We start from the raw sequence: 12649 nt of genomic DNA, 5'->3' as shown, positions 1-12649 counted from the left end.
GGGGAGGAAAGGGAAGACAGATTTTCTAATTATATCCAAAAATGAGTAAGAATCTAATCTTTAATTAGTGAAGATAGCAATGACATGGCAAATTGTCCACTTACATGCATTAGGTTAATTTCTTTTATGAGAAGATAAAAATCATAAACTTTATCTCAAAGGAGTGATTTTTAAAAGAACATATGTTGATTTTAGTACATTAATGCATATTATACAATATATGTAAATCAAAATGTATTTATATATTAAAGAAAGATGCATATATTAAAACATTATATTGCTCTAAAAATTTATGAGATTCTATCCAGGCATGGTAATGTGTGCCTGTAATTTCAGCATTAGGGAGACTGAGGCAGGACAGTAGCAAGGTTCAAGTCCTAAACTGTGCAGCAAGACTTTGTCTCCAGAAAAAGAAAATAAAGACCAAGAAAGTAATCTTGGCACATGTCATAGCAGGGATGAACTCTAATGATCCTGAGTGAAAAACAATCAATGACCAATGACAAGGCAAAAAATTTATGATCTACTCATGCAGGCATGCCAAGTCGAACTCACAGAAACAGAATCAAAAGCAGCTGCTAAAGGGGGCAAAGCTAAGTAAGAAAGAACTCAGGCTTCAAGGCTGGTGGTTACAGTGTTGCAAGATGGAAAGCCCAATAGTGTGACGTTCAGCACTACTGAACATCACACTTAAAATGGTTACAATGATGGTGATTTATCCATCATTCAATGGATGTATCACAACACCAAGTCTCAGGTGCTAAATGTAATGGTTTGGGGGCTGTTGTTGTTGTTGTTTACTAGGTTTTTTTAAGGTCATGGGGTCATAGCCACTGAATGAAGGGCTGATCACAGAGCAGACATTGAAGCTCACTTGGAAGCAAAACAAATAATAAACAAGAAAGAACAAGAGCTGGATACAGGGCTCTACACCTTGCATCTGTGACAATCATACCTATCCATCTGAAGCATCTTTTCTGCAGTCAGCCCATGACCGAGGCAGCTCCTGGGTGGGTCAGGATGTCTGCATCTCCAGGTGTGTAGTGCTGATGCGAAGGAAAACCAGCTTGATCAGTTGGGGTAAAACAAAACAAAACAAAACAATGTTTCCATTTTTGTTGCTAATTAACTGGATTGTCCTTCCTTCCTTTCTTTTCCTTCCTTCCTTCCTTCCTTCCTTCCTTCCTTCCTTCCTTCCTTCCTTCCTTCCTTTCTTTTTTTTAACCACACATAGTAGAATTTCAAATTCATCCCAGATGTTCTAGTCTGAAACAATTTCCTGAAAGAACACATGAAAGGGTTTATTAAAAGAGTGTAGGAGCCCCGACCTCACAGTCAGAGCTCAGCAGCACAGGGTCTCACGGGAGATGGACTGTTACTAATGGGTTTGCTCTATGCTCACTAGATGAAAAGGGGCTATTGAGGTGAAATATTTTTAGATGTACAGGACAGAGCACACTGTGAGTTGTATTTGTCTCACCTGTTGTCCATGTTCCTCTACGTTTTAATCAGCTTCACTTGACCCATAAGATCCTTCCTCTCTCCACCGGGTTTCAGTTCTGGACCCTGAAGTCACAAACAGAGAAGTTCATTACTTCAAGCCAGGATCACCCTCAAGATACCGTTTGCTCTGGACCAGTCAAGAAACCAAGCATGGCTAGATTTTTCTTATTCTCAGGTGTAGGTGCTTTTCAACATTTTATAAGGTGGAAGGTTTTCAGCAGAGCTTACTCAGTAGCATAACAGATGGCAGTGAAATGGGACTTGTGATTCCAGTGTCTAATGCCCTCTAGGGTCTGTGCTCCTGTTCAGTGGATGAGGACGCTAAAACAAAGAGGCATGTTCACAGAAGGGACAGAAGTACCAGTTCATTTCCACTCTGTGAATGACAAAAGTCACTCTTCAAATTGTCTTCCTGCCAATTGCTTAACACATGTTTGCCTGCTGTGAATTTCATAGAATAAAAGAACGTGGCCATGATCCACCTAACAGCTGGATGGGTGATGACCAATGGTCCTCTAAACCAGCAGTTCTCCACTGCTGGGTTGATACCCCCTTGGGGTCTCAAATCAGAGATCCCACATATCAGGTATTTACATTACAATTCAGAATAGTAGCAAAATCACAGTTATGAAGTAGCAATGAAATAATTTTATGGTTGGGGTCATCACAACATGAGGAATGGTGTTAAAGGGTCACAGCATCAGGAAGGCTGAGAACCACTGCTCTAACCTTTTGGTTTCTAGTCTACCTGGGCTTCCATATTAATAGGATTATAAAATTTATATTAGTTCATAGTTTCCATTATTACCACTTTCCTTCCATAATATTTGTTCATGCTGCCTAGTGGACTTTTCAGCAAAGACCTAATTAAGAGTATTATTTTTAAAATTTACAAAGATTCATTCATGGTTTTTTCTTCAGTTCTCTACACTCTTCAGAAGTAAACAGTGGGAAGAGGAGTGAATAATGAGGAAGAACAAGGTAACATTCCTTGAAGACAGCTGACTCCAACATTAAATAGCAACCTACAGGACTATTTCAGCCTTATTTCCATGAGTGAGAATTTGATGTGTTCTGAAGCTCAGGTGGGAGCCCCAGATTTTACCTGCTCAATGGCTCAGATTCCTGTGAACCCCTCATTGTGTTATGCCTAGGATGATTGGGTCCCCTTACCACAAGCACCAGAAGCTCTAGCAAATTAGAGAGGACTCCCTATGAAGTCATCTTTGAGACTTGACAAAATCCCTCTCTCCTTAATAGTGAAGAAACTTAGCTTTAGCCTTTAACAGATGTGTCTAATAGAATCAGTGGACATGCAAATAGAGAAGCTCCCTGTGAGCAGGACAAGGGAGTTCTATTCAGCCATGAAGAAGAATGAAATCACTTTGTCGGGGGGTGGGGGAGATGACCTGAGGCCACCATGTTAAATTAAAAACAACAGATATTGCTGTCTTCTCTTACCACTTGAGTCAAATTATGTTAAAACTAGTTAAAAGTAGCAGGAAGACTGTAAATGAAGAGGCAGGAAGTAGTGAGGGTTGGGACAAGAGAAGGGTGTGCAAGGGTGATTATAGTCAAGATATACTGTATAGAAATATAATGAAACACAATATTTTGTGACTGGTACATATTAATAATTTTTCCTTAAAAAGAAAGGAAGTTCTATGGTGATATTATATGGCATCCCTCCAGAGTTCCTTGACCCATGCTTGAAAAAAATTAGCTCAAGTTCCTCAAGACAAAAGGCTATAAGAAATCTTTAAAAGTTGTTTTACTCTTTGGGGATTCTAATAGGTTTTGGTATCAATAACAGAAATAAAGAAGCCCCAAATGCATTTCAGGACATCTATTTACTATATATAATATATAACCATCATATTATATTATTATAATAATGTACATAATACATTGAGTTATCTAACTCATATGTAGTAAGTACTTAGAGTGGCCTTTGTCCTTGGTTCCCAGGAAGTAACCTCTAACTCTTTGGACTTTCTCAACTGTCCAATACTCCTGGGCTCTCAGCCATATCTGAGGTTTTGTCAATGAGATGACTCAGAAGTAGGCCTGGTCACGCCACAAAGACCAGCTGTGTCTACGTGACAGAACCCTAATAGAACCTTTAACATGACCCAGTAAGTTTCCTGGGCAGTAGTGTACCTGGTGGATCAGGGTGCTGAGCACTGGGTACACTAAGACTTCATCTGTGGACCCTGTCCTCAGTGGTTGTTTATCCTCTTACATGAGCTAGTCACCTGAGAAGAAAAATGTGGAACATAGACTCAACTGAGAAAATGCCTCCAACAGATTGCCTATTAACAAGCTTGTAGAATATTTTCTTGATTATTACTGATATGGGAGGGTCCAGACCATATGGGTAGAACCATCCCTGAGATGGTGGCCCAGGATGCTAGAAGAAAGTAGACTGAGCAAGCCATCAGGAGCAAGCTGGTCAACAGTGTGTCTCCATGGTCTCTCCTTCAGTGCCTGCTTCCAGTCTCTTGACTTGATTGAGTGCCTGCTTTGGCTTTTTTCAATGATAGACTCTGATCAGATATGTAAGCCTCATAAACCCTTTCATACCCAAGTTGCATTTAGTGATGGTGTCTTTATTACAGCAAGGAAAACCCAAACTGAAGAGGCCCCTCCCAGACTATGCCTGTGTATAGCAACAGACTGACTGCAACTATAATCACTAAAATCACTTTAAGTATAATACATTCCTGAGTTCTGTGAGTCCTTCAGAAAATTATAAGACATGATGGGAAGGTCTAAGCCCCAGTTGTATTATTATCCTGTTTTACAGAAGTCTGGCTAGCCTGGCAATCCCCGAGCTTAAGGCTACTGTCTGAAGTTTCCATAATCTAATCTTACCTCTGGTCTTTAATCCATCACTGTCCCCACCAATCTCAATTTTCAGACCTACTTGCTGCCTCAAACATAGACATCTCTGAGGAAAAGAAGGGCTCAGAAATATAGAGTTCTGTGTCTTTAACTGGTAGAATCCCCAAACTCATTCTGTGTACCCAGAGCTTCATTTACTCTTTCAAAACAAGAGGTTCCTTGACCTGTATGGGAAGACAGTCACAGCAAGCCAAAGGACTAAAATCCTAGGTCATCATATCAAACACTGAATATTCACATGGCCTCATATGAAATATGATTTTGAGTTGGGGGAAAATATCAAAATGCAGTCTCATAATTTGTTTCTTGGAAATTTGTCATTGAATGATTCCTTTACAAGTTCATAGTTTTATATCTGCTCACCAACCATGTGCCTGCTTGAGAAAGATATTTACTTCATTTGAGAAGCTGAAAAAATCCAACCTACAAATTTGTTTTTAAATGACACTATTATGGATAATAAATTTAGCAATTAATGACATTAGCAGGACGTTCCATCTTCTGGACTTTGCACTGAGTCTGTCGATGGTTGCAGTTTTGTTTTCTCATTTTCTTTCCCTTTTTCCATTTTTTTTCTTTTTTTTTAAATTGGATTTTTTTTATTTCAAATGTTATCCCCTTTCCTGGTTCCCCTCTGCAAACCCTCTATCCCATCCCCCCTTACCCTGCTTCTATGAGGGTGCTCCTCCACCCACCCACTCCTGCCTCAACACCCTAGCATTCCTCTACACAGGGGTATCAAGCCTCCACAGGACCAATGGCCTCCACTCCCATTGATGCCAGATACAGACCTTTCAGCTCCTTCAGTCCTTCCCCTAACTCCTCCATTGGTATCCCTGTGCTCAATCTGATTGTTGGCTGTGAGCATCTACATCTGTATTAGCCAGGATCAGGCAGAGCCTCTTAGACAGCTGTTTCAGGTTCCTGTCAGCAAGTACTTCTTGGCATTAGCAATAGTGTCTGACTTTGGAGTCTGTATAAGCAATGAATCCGAGGTGTGGCAGTCTCTGGATGGTCTTTTCTTCAGTCTCTGTTCCACTCTTTGTCTCTGTATTTCTTTTAGACTGGAACAATTCTGGGTTAAAATTTTGAAGATGGGTGGGTGGTTCTATTTCTCAACTGAGGGGCAATGCCTAATCTCTGGATATGGTCTCAACAGGTTCTCCCTCCTCTTTGTGGGATATTTCAGCTAATGTCATCCCCATGGGGTCCTTAGAGGCTCTTGCTTTCCTGGCATTAGGACTTTCTAGTTGCTATCCTCAGATACCCATCCCCCATTGCTACACATCTCTGTTCAATTTCCTGACCCTCTGTACATCTCCTCCATCTCCTCCCATACCTGATTCTGCCCCTCTTTTTCTCCTCCCCTCCCTCTCTTCCTCCCAAGCCCCTCCCACCCTTTACTGCCCTTGATTATACTGTTTTCTCTTCTAAGTAGGATTGAAGCATCCACTCTTTGGTCTTCCTTCATCTTGAGCAGTCATGTGGTCTGTGAGTTGTATTGTGGGTATTCCATGCTCTTTGCCTAATATCCACTTATCCGTGAGTACATACCATGTGTGTGCTTTTGTGACTGAGTTACCTCACTCAGTATGATATTTCCTAGATCCATCCGTTTGCCTGTGAATTTTGAGAAGTCGTTGTTTTTAATTGCTGAGTAAGAATCCATTGTGTAAATGTACTACATTTTCTGTATCCATTCTTCTCTTGAGGGACATTTGTCTTGGTTCCAGCTTCTGGCTATTATAAATAAGGCTACAATGATCATAGTGGAGCATGTAAAAAGTCTTTAATTTCTTTATGTCTTCCTTGACCAAGTTATCATTGAGTAGAGTGTTGTTCAGCTTCCATGTGTATGTGGCTTTCTGCTGTTTTTGTTGTTATTTAAGACCAGCCTTGGTCCTTGGTGATCTGATAGTATGAATGGAATTATTTCAGTCTTCTTGCATCTATTGAGGCCTGTTTTGTGACCAATTATATGGTCAATTTTGGAAAAGGTATCATGAGGTGCTGAAAGAAGGTATATTCTTTTGTTTTAGGTTGAAATGTTCTATAGATATCTATTAAATCCATTTTGGTCCAAAACTTCTAGTAGTTTCACTGTAATCTTCTTTCAGCAAACCCAAAAGAAACTCTGGCTTAGTTTCTGCTTTCATGATCTGTCCATTGCTGAGAGTGGGGTGTTGAAGTCTTCCATTTTTATTGTGTGAGGTGCAATGTGTGCTTTGAGCTTTAATAAAGTTTCTTTTACGAATGTGGGTATCCTTGCATTTGGAGCATAGATGTTCAGAATCGAGAGTTCATCTTGGTATATTTTTCCTTTGATGAGTAGGAGGTGTCCTTCTTTATCTTTTTTGATAATGTTTAGTTGAAAGTCAAATTTATTCAATATTAGAATGGCTGTTCCAGCTTGTTTCTTGGGACCATTTTCTGGGAAAATTGTTTGCCAGTCTTTTACTCTGAGATAGTATCTGTCTTTGTCAGTGAGGTGCATTTCCTGTATGCAGCAAAATGCTGGGTGCTGTGTATGAGTTCAGTCTCTTAGTCTATGTCTTTTTATTGGGGAATTGAGTCCATTGATGTTAAGAGATATTAAGGAATAATGATTGTTGCTTCCTGTTATTTTTGTTGTTAGAGATGGAGTTATGTTTGTGTGGGTGTTTTCTTTTGGATTTGATGAAAGATTACTGTCTTGATTTTCAAAGGGTATAGTTTCCCTTCATATGTTGGAGTTTCCCCTTTATTATCCTTTGTAAGTATGGATTTGTGGGAAAATATTGTGTAAATTTGTTTTGTCATGGAATATCTTGGTTTCTCCATCTATGATAATTCAAAGTTTTGTTGGGTATAGTATCCTGTGATGGCATTTTTGTTCTCTTAGGGTCTGTATGACAGCTGCCTAGGATCTTCTACCTTACATAGTCTCTGTTGAGAAGTCTGGTGTAATTCTGAAAGGTCTACCTTTATATATTACTTGACCTTTTCCCCTTACTGCTTTTAATATTCTTTGTTTTGTGTATTTGATGTTTTGACTATTATGTGATGGGAGGAATTTCTTTTCTGGTCCAGTCTATTTGGAGTTCTGTAGGCTTCTTGTATATTCATTGGCATCACTTTCTCTAGGTTAGGGAAGTTTTCTTCTATAATTTTGTTGAAGATATTTACTGGCCCTTTAAGTGGGAAATCTCTGCTCCTTTCTACACCATAGGTTTCATCTTCTCATTTTGTCCTAGATTACCTGGTTGCTTTGGGAGCTTTTTACATTTTGCATTTTCTTTGACTGTTGTGTCAATGTTTTCCATGGTATCTTCTGCACCTGAGATTCTCTCTTCTATCACTTGTATTCTGTTGGTGATGAGCTACAACTCCTGATCTCTTTCCTAGGTTTTCTATCTCCAGGGTTGTCAACCTTTGTGATTTCTTTATTGATTCTATTTCCAATTTTAGATCCTGGATGTTTTTTTTTTCAATTCTTTCACCTGTTTGGTTGTGTTTTCTTGTAATTCTTTAAGAGATTTTTGTGTTTCCTCTTTAAGGACCTCTAATTGTTTATCTGTGTTCTCCTGTATTTCTTTAAGGGAGTTATTTACATCCTTAAAATCTTCTATCATCATCATGAGATATGATTTTTAAATCAGAGTCTGGCTTTTCTGGTGTGCTGGGGTATCCAGGGCTTTCTGTGGTGGGAGAACTGGGTTCTGATGATGCTACATATCCCTTGTTTCTCTTGATTATGTTCTTGTCCTTGCCTCTTGCCATCTGGTTATCTCTGGTGTTAGCTGTTCTTGCTGTCTCTGACTGTGGCTTGTCCCTTCTGCAATACTATGTGTCAGTACTCCTGGGAGGCCAGCTGTCTTTTGGGGGGACGGGTATGGAAAGCTTGGCACAGGGTCAGCTCCAGGGTGCAGATGGAAACCAGAAGAATACTGTCCCTTGGTCTCTCATTTTCATGTTAATATGTGGTTGTTGGCCATCAACTATTCTGCAAGTCCCATGTCCTTAGTGAGGCCCACATTGTACTTCTTGTGTCTAAGAGGTGGAACAGCTCTGCCTGACATCCTGGTGGGGTGACCGAGGCTGAGGACAAGAAGTCAACACTAAATATGAGACACTCTCTATATTAGCTTACATTTTGGTTTGTGTTTGCTTTTAATTTCCTCATTTAACCAAAGAACTGTTTATAGAATCAGCCATTGAGGTAGTTTGAATGAAAATGGTCCCACAGGCACAAAGAGAGTGGCACTATTAGGAGGTGTGACCTTGTTAAAGTAGGTGTGGCTTTGTTGGAGAAAATGTGTCACCCTGGTCAGACTTTGGTGACTCAGATCCTTGAGCCATGCCAGTGACTCACAGTTTCACTTCCTGATGCCTGCCAATCCAGATGTAGAACTCTCAGTTACTTCTCTAGGACCATGTGTACCTGTGTACCTGTGCCACAATGCTTCCTACCACAGCCTTAATGGACTGACTCTCTGGACTGTAAACCAGCCCTAATGAAATGCTTTGCTTTAGTAGAGTTGCCATAGATGAGGTGTCTCTTCACAGCAATAGAGTCCCTAAGACACCCTTCTATCCTTATCTTTGTTTTGTTGAGTATTTTCAAGAGCAACTTAGAGGATAATCAGGCTAGGAAAGAAGAAAGAATGTATATTGTTTCAGAAGAAGGAAAATGAGGGGTTTTTTTGTTTTTGTTTTTGTTTTTGTTTTTGTTTTTGTTTTTGTTTTCCTGGCTAGGGAAGAACACAGCCATTCAGGTGCCACAGGATACAGGAAACCTCAGAAATTATTATGATAAGGACATGACAGGTCCTAAACCAGGCAAATGTTCTTGGGCATGGATATACAGTAATACCAACCCTAGAGTCAGCAGGTCAGTGTGGGTCTAGATTTTAGAACAGCAGTAGACCAAAGGTTGGTAATCCAGTCCTTTTTCTTGGTAAAAACCATGTCCACCATCTAGATTGACATATATCTGGGAAAGAAAGGGAAACCCCATAATGGTCAAATTAAACATCTTCTCCAAAGACCATGCTAGAATTCAGTCTCCAGTATAACCATAGTAAGAGGTAGCAGCAACTTCACCAAACCTGGTATGGCCTTGGTGGAGACAGAGTGACATGGTTCCTGCCCCTGGGACAGGGCCCCAGTGTGAGCATCAACAGTGCTGATGGCTGCCATAGGCTTGCTTGTATAATAATGTGCATATTTTCTGGAACCAGTACTACCAGTGGAGGACTCTTTTCTTCTGAGGAATGTCCTCCCTATTAACGTTAATGACTCCATGATGATTAGAAACAACACAAGTCCAGGAGTTGAGGGTGTGGCTATGTATAAGCGAAATGGTAAACACTGGGATTTTCAGGACAGCCCTTAAGGCTATGGGAAAGAGCTCTAAATATATGAGTTCAAAAATATATAATTTCTCAACTATGCAAAAATAAGGATACATTATGAATTGTATGAGGGAATGAATTTAAAGGAATAAAAGCAGCTGTGCTGTGAGTCAACTTGTTAGAAAATTACTAAAGAAGAAGATAAAGAGATTTAGGGAGTTGTGATCACAGGAGACCCCAATCAGATAAGTTTTTTGTTTATGTTTACAAAGGTGAAAGATTCCTGAGTTGAGGGTCAGCATAGAACAGTGCAAGGTTAGGCCCAGGCTTGGTGGAAATGGTTTCAGGGAAGGGTCCCACCCAACTAGTTTATTGTCTGTGCTTAACAAAAGCAGGCAGTTCTCTGAATTCTTTTGCAATGTTAAGTAAAATGTTTGCTTGCTGTCTCCTAAGAATCAAAGGCAGAGCCACAGGATGCTGATTCATAAGATAATCAAAAGGAAACCTGGATTGATATGTAAAATGAGTGAGCCTGTGTTATCAAGCAGAACACAGGTTGTTAGCTTAGACCTATGAATTGACTTCAAGTTGTTCTTTTTGCAGCTCCCCAACACCCCTTTCTCAGAACCCCTCTCCAATCCAAGGCTGGTCCTTGGCACAACTTTAAGAGTATTAGGTTGTTGCCCAAGGATTAATGCCTTTCTCATAGGACTGTATGTTTTAATGCAAATCATATTTTGTCTCCTCCCCTGTTCCCACTTATTTACTTTTCTGCTGTTCTGACATAGCATGAAACCCTCACCAGATGAAGCCATCCTGGGACCATGAGTATAATAGTTTACTTTACTGATTATCCATCATCTTATGTATTCTGTTAGAGTACCAGAAAAAAAAATCAACTATTATAACAAACAAGGAGGAAGATGTATTCCATAAAGGAGGAAGAGTGGAGAGTTCTAATTTATCCAGTCCAGAAAAATAGGAAAGGGGGAAAGAGAACTTGGGACCAGGCTCTCCTCGGGTTCCATGGATTTGCACAGGCAATGGCTAGGTGGTTCTATTCCCAGTGCTTGGTCCCATTGGGGGCTAAAAATAAAAAGCACTCCACTCCCCTTTTAATTCTGTCTCTAGCACTTGGCTGGTCTGAATGCAAGCCATATGGTTCCAGCCTGAGTCTTCTAATGAGTTCATCCTGAAGAGAGAAAATCATTTTGATCTACACTTAGTAAACTTTCACCTTTCATCAGCATGGCTGCTTTTATTACAAAGCTTGGGGTTTTTCTGGTCTGTAAGTCCAGCTACTATCACACTGTAAAAAAAATTAAAAACATTTTAAGTGGACATAAATGACTGGCTTTACTTTCTAGGAGTTGACTTTATGCCTTTCCACTTAGCTGATTCCAGTTTGAGAAGCCTAATTTCATGAGTTTATCTTATACATCCTTACCACTTAACTCTTCTTAGTGAGCATTGAGCTTCTGCCATGCCAAAGGGAATATGAAGGTAAGAAACTGATGCTCTAAAGCTTGCATCTCCATGTTTCCAGTCTTGAACTCCAGTTATTTAAATGTGGCGGGGGGGGGGGGATGCTGTGAGACTCACCCTCCCACAGTGGTGCTGTACCAAGCCCAGATGCTCAGTTATTGCAGGAATCAGGGAAAGTAAAAGTGAACGAAGGGATCAGAATTAAGAAAGACACCCAAGGTGTTTCCTTAGCTACCAGTATGTACGACTTAAAAAGAAAGTCACGCTGCCTTTCTACAGAGGGGTATTGCAGGCTGCAGCCTAAAAATTCCAAAGGATGTGGCCCTTTCACAATCCATAGTTGTCCTGATTAGGTGAGGATTTTGTTTGTTTTCTTTTTTCTTTTTCTGTCCACTTGGCACACCTGGGAACCAAGAATTGCCTCCATCAGATTGACCTATAGACACACATAACAGTTTCTCAATTGCTAATTGATGTGGAAGGTCTCAGCCCACTGAGCACTAGACCATCCCGAACAGGCTCTATACAAAAGGCAGCTGAACATGAGCCTGGAAGCAAGCCAGTGTGATTGCAAGCCAGCAATTCTTCCATGGCTTCTGCTTCAAACTCCAGCCCTGAGTTCCTGCCTAGGCTTCCCATGATGATGGATTATGATGTAGAAGTGTAAGCTAAATAAAATGTTTCCTCTCCAAGAATGTGACAAACACACTTGCATGAAGCCTACCAGTTCATGTTGAGCATCTCAGTTGAGCCCGCTACTGTTTCAGAGAGGATGCTACTGACTCTACATTGGCACTTCCGCCTCCATGTCCTTAGTGGAGGTTCTCTTGCTCTATGTTTCCATAGCAACCTCTCAGCCCTTGCACTGCAGCAGAGTCAAAGAGAAAACCATTGAGTGTCTCCAGCCTCAGAGGTAGGTTTGTATGTGCAACTAACTCTGGATCAAAAGTAAAAAAGAAAAAAAATGCACAGTAATAAATAATACCTAAGAACTATGCTATATAACAACTATTTGTATGACATTTGTTTATACTAGCTATTATAGGCAATTAAAAACCATATAGGGTATAGGAGAAGCTGCATGCATGTTACATGTAAAACCTATAGCTCATTGTCTATCAGGAGCCCTGGCCTGTGGATCCCCAGGGACAACTTGATCTCTCTTCAATTGATACAAAGTTGTAGTGGTTTCCTTTGATCCTCTGGAGTTTGTGGCCAGAGGAATGTAGAACTTTGGTGGTAGAGCTTAGGTTATGTGTCATTGTGCCCAAGCCTACAGACACCCAAATGAATTCAGTAAAAATAAAAGTTACTCTGAAGGAAGATCTGGCTGCTGTCTGCAGAAGGGGAACATATGCTGGCCAGAAAATGTTATCTTTTGCCTGCTCTGTATCCTAAGCAATTTTTTTAATCCTAAGATATAA

At 40.3% G+C, this 12649-nt stretch overlaps 1 long non-coding RNA gene across 3 annotated transcripts in view; it reads right to left on the bottom strand.

Annotated features, from left to right (window-relative positions):
* Positions 1–935: 935 nt before the first annotated feature.
* The window catches only part of Gm31195, a 35434-nt gene continuing 23720 nt past the window's right edge, over positions 936–12649 (bottom strand). For 2 of the 3 annotated variants that reach the window (XR_373210.1, XR_373212.1), the window contains 2 exons: positions 1481–1566; positions 936–1046 (listed from right to left, as the gene is read on the bottom strand). This is a non-coding gene — a long non-coding RNA (predicted gene, 31195). Of the gene's footprint in view, positions 1067–1480; positions 1567–12649 lie in introns of all 3 variants that reach the window. The other variant, XR_373211.1, reaches the window with a different exon arrangement.

This window comes from Mus musculus, chromosome 1 (genome assembly GCF_000001635.26).
Source record: "Mus musculus strain C57BL/6J chromosome 1, GRCm38.p6 C57BL/6J".
NCBI classification, from domain to species: domain Eukaryota; kingdom Metazoa; phylum Chordata; class Mammalia; order Rodentia; family Muridae; genus Mus; species Mus musculus.
The sequence above is the reverse complement of the archived record's forward strand: the minus strand, read 5'-3'. Positions and strand labels throughout refer to the sequence as shown.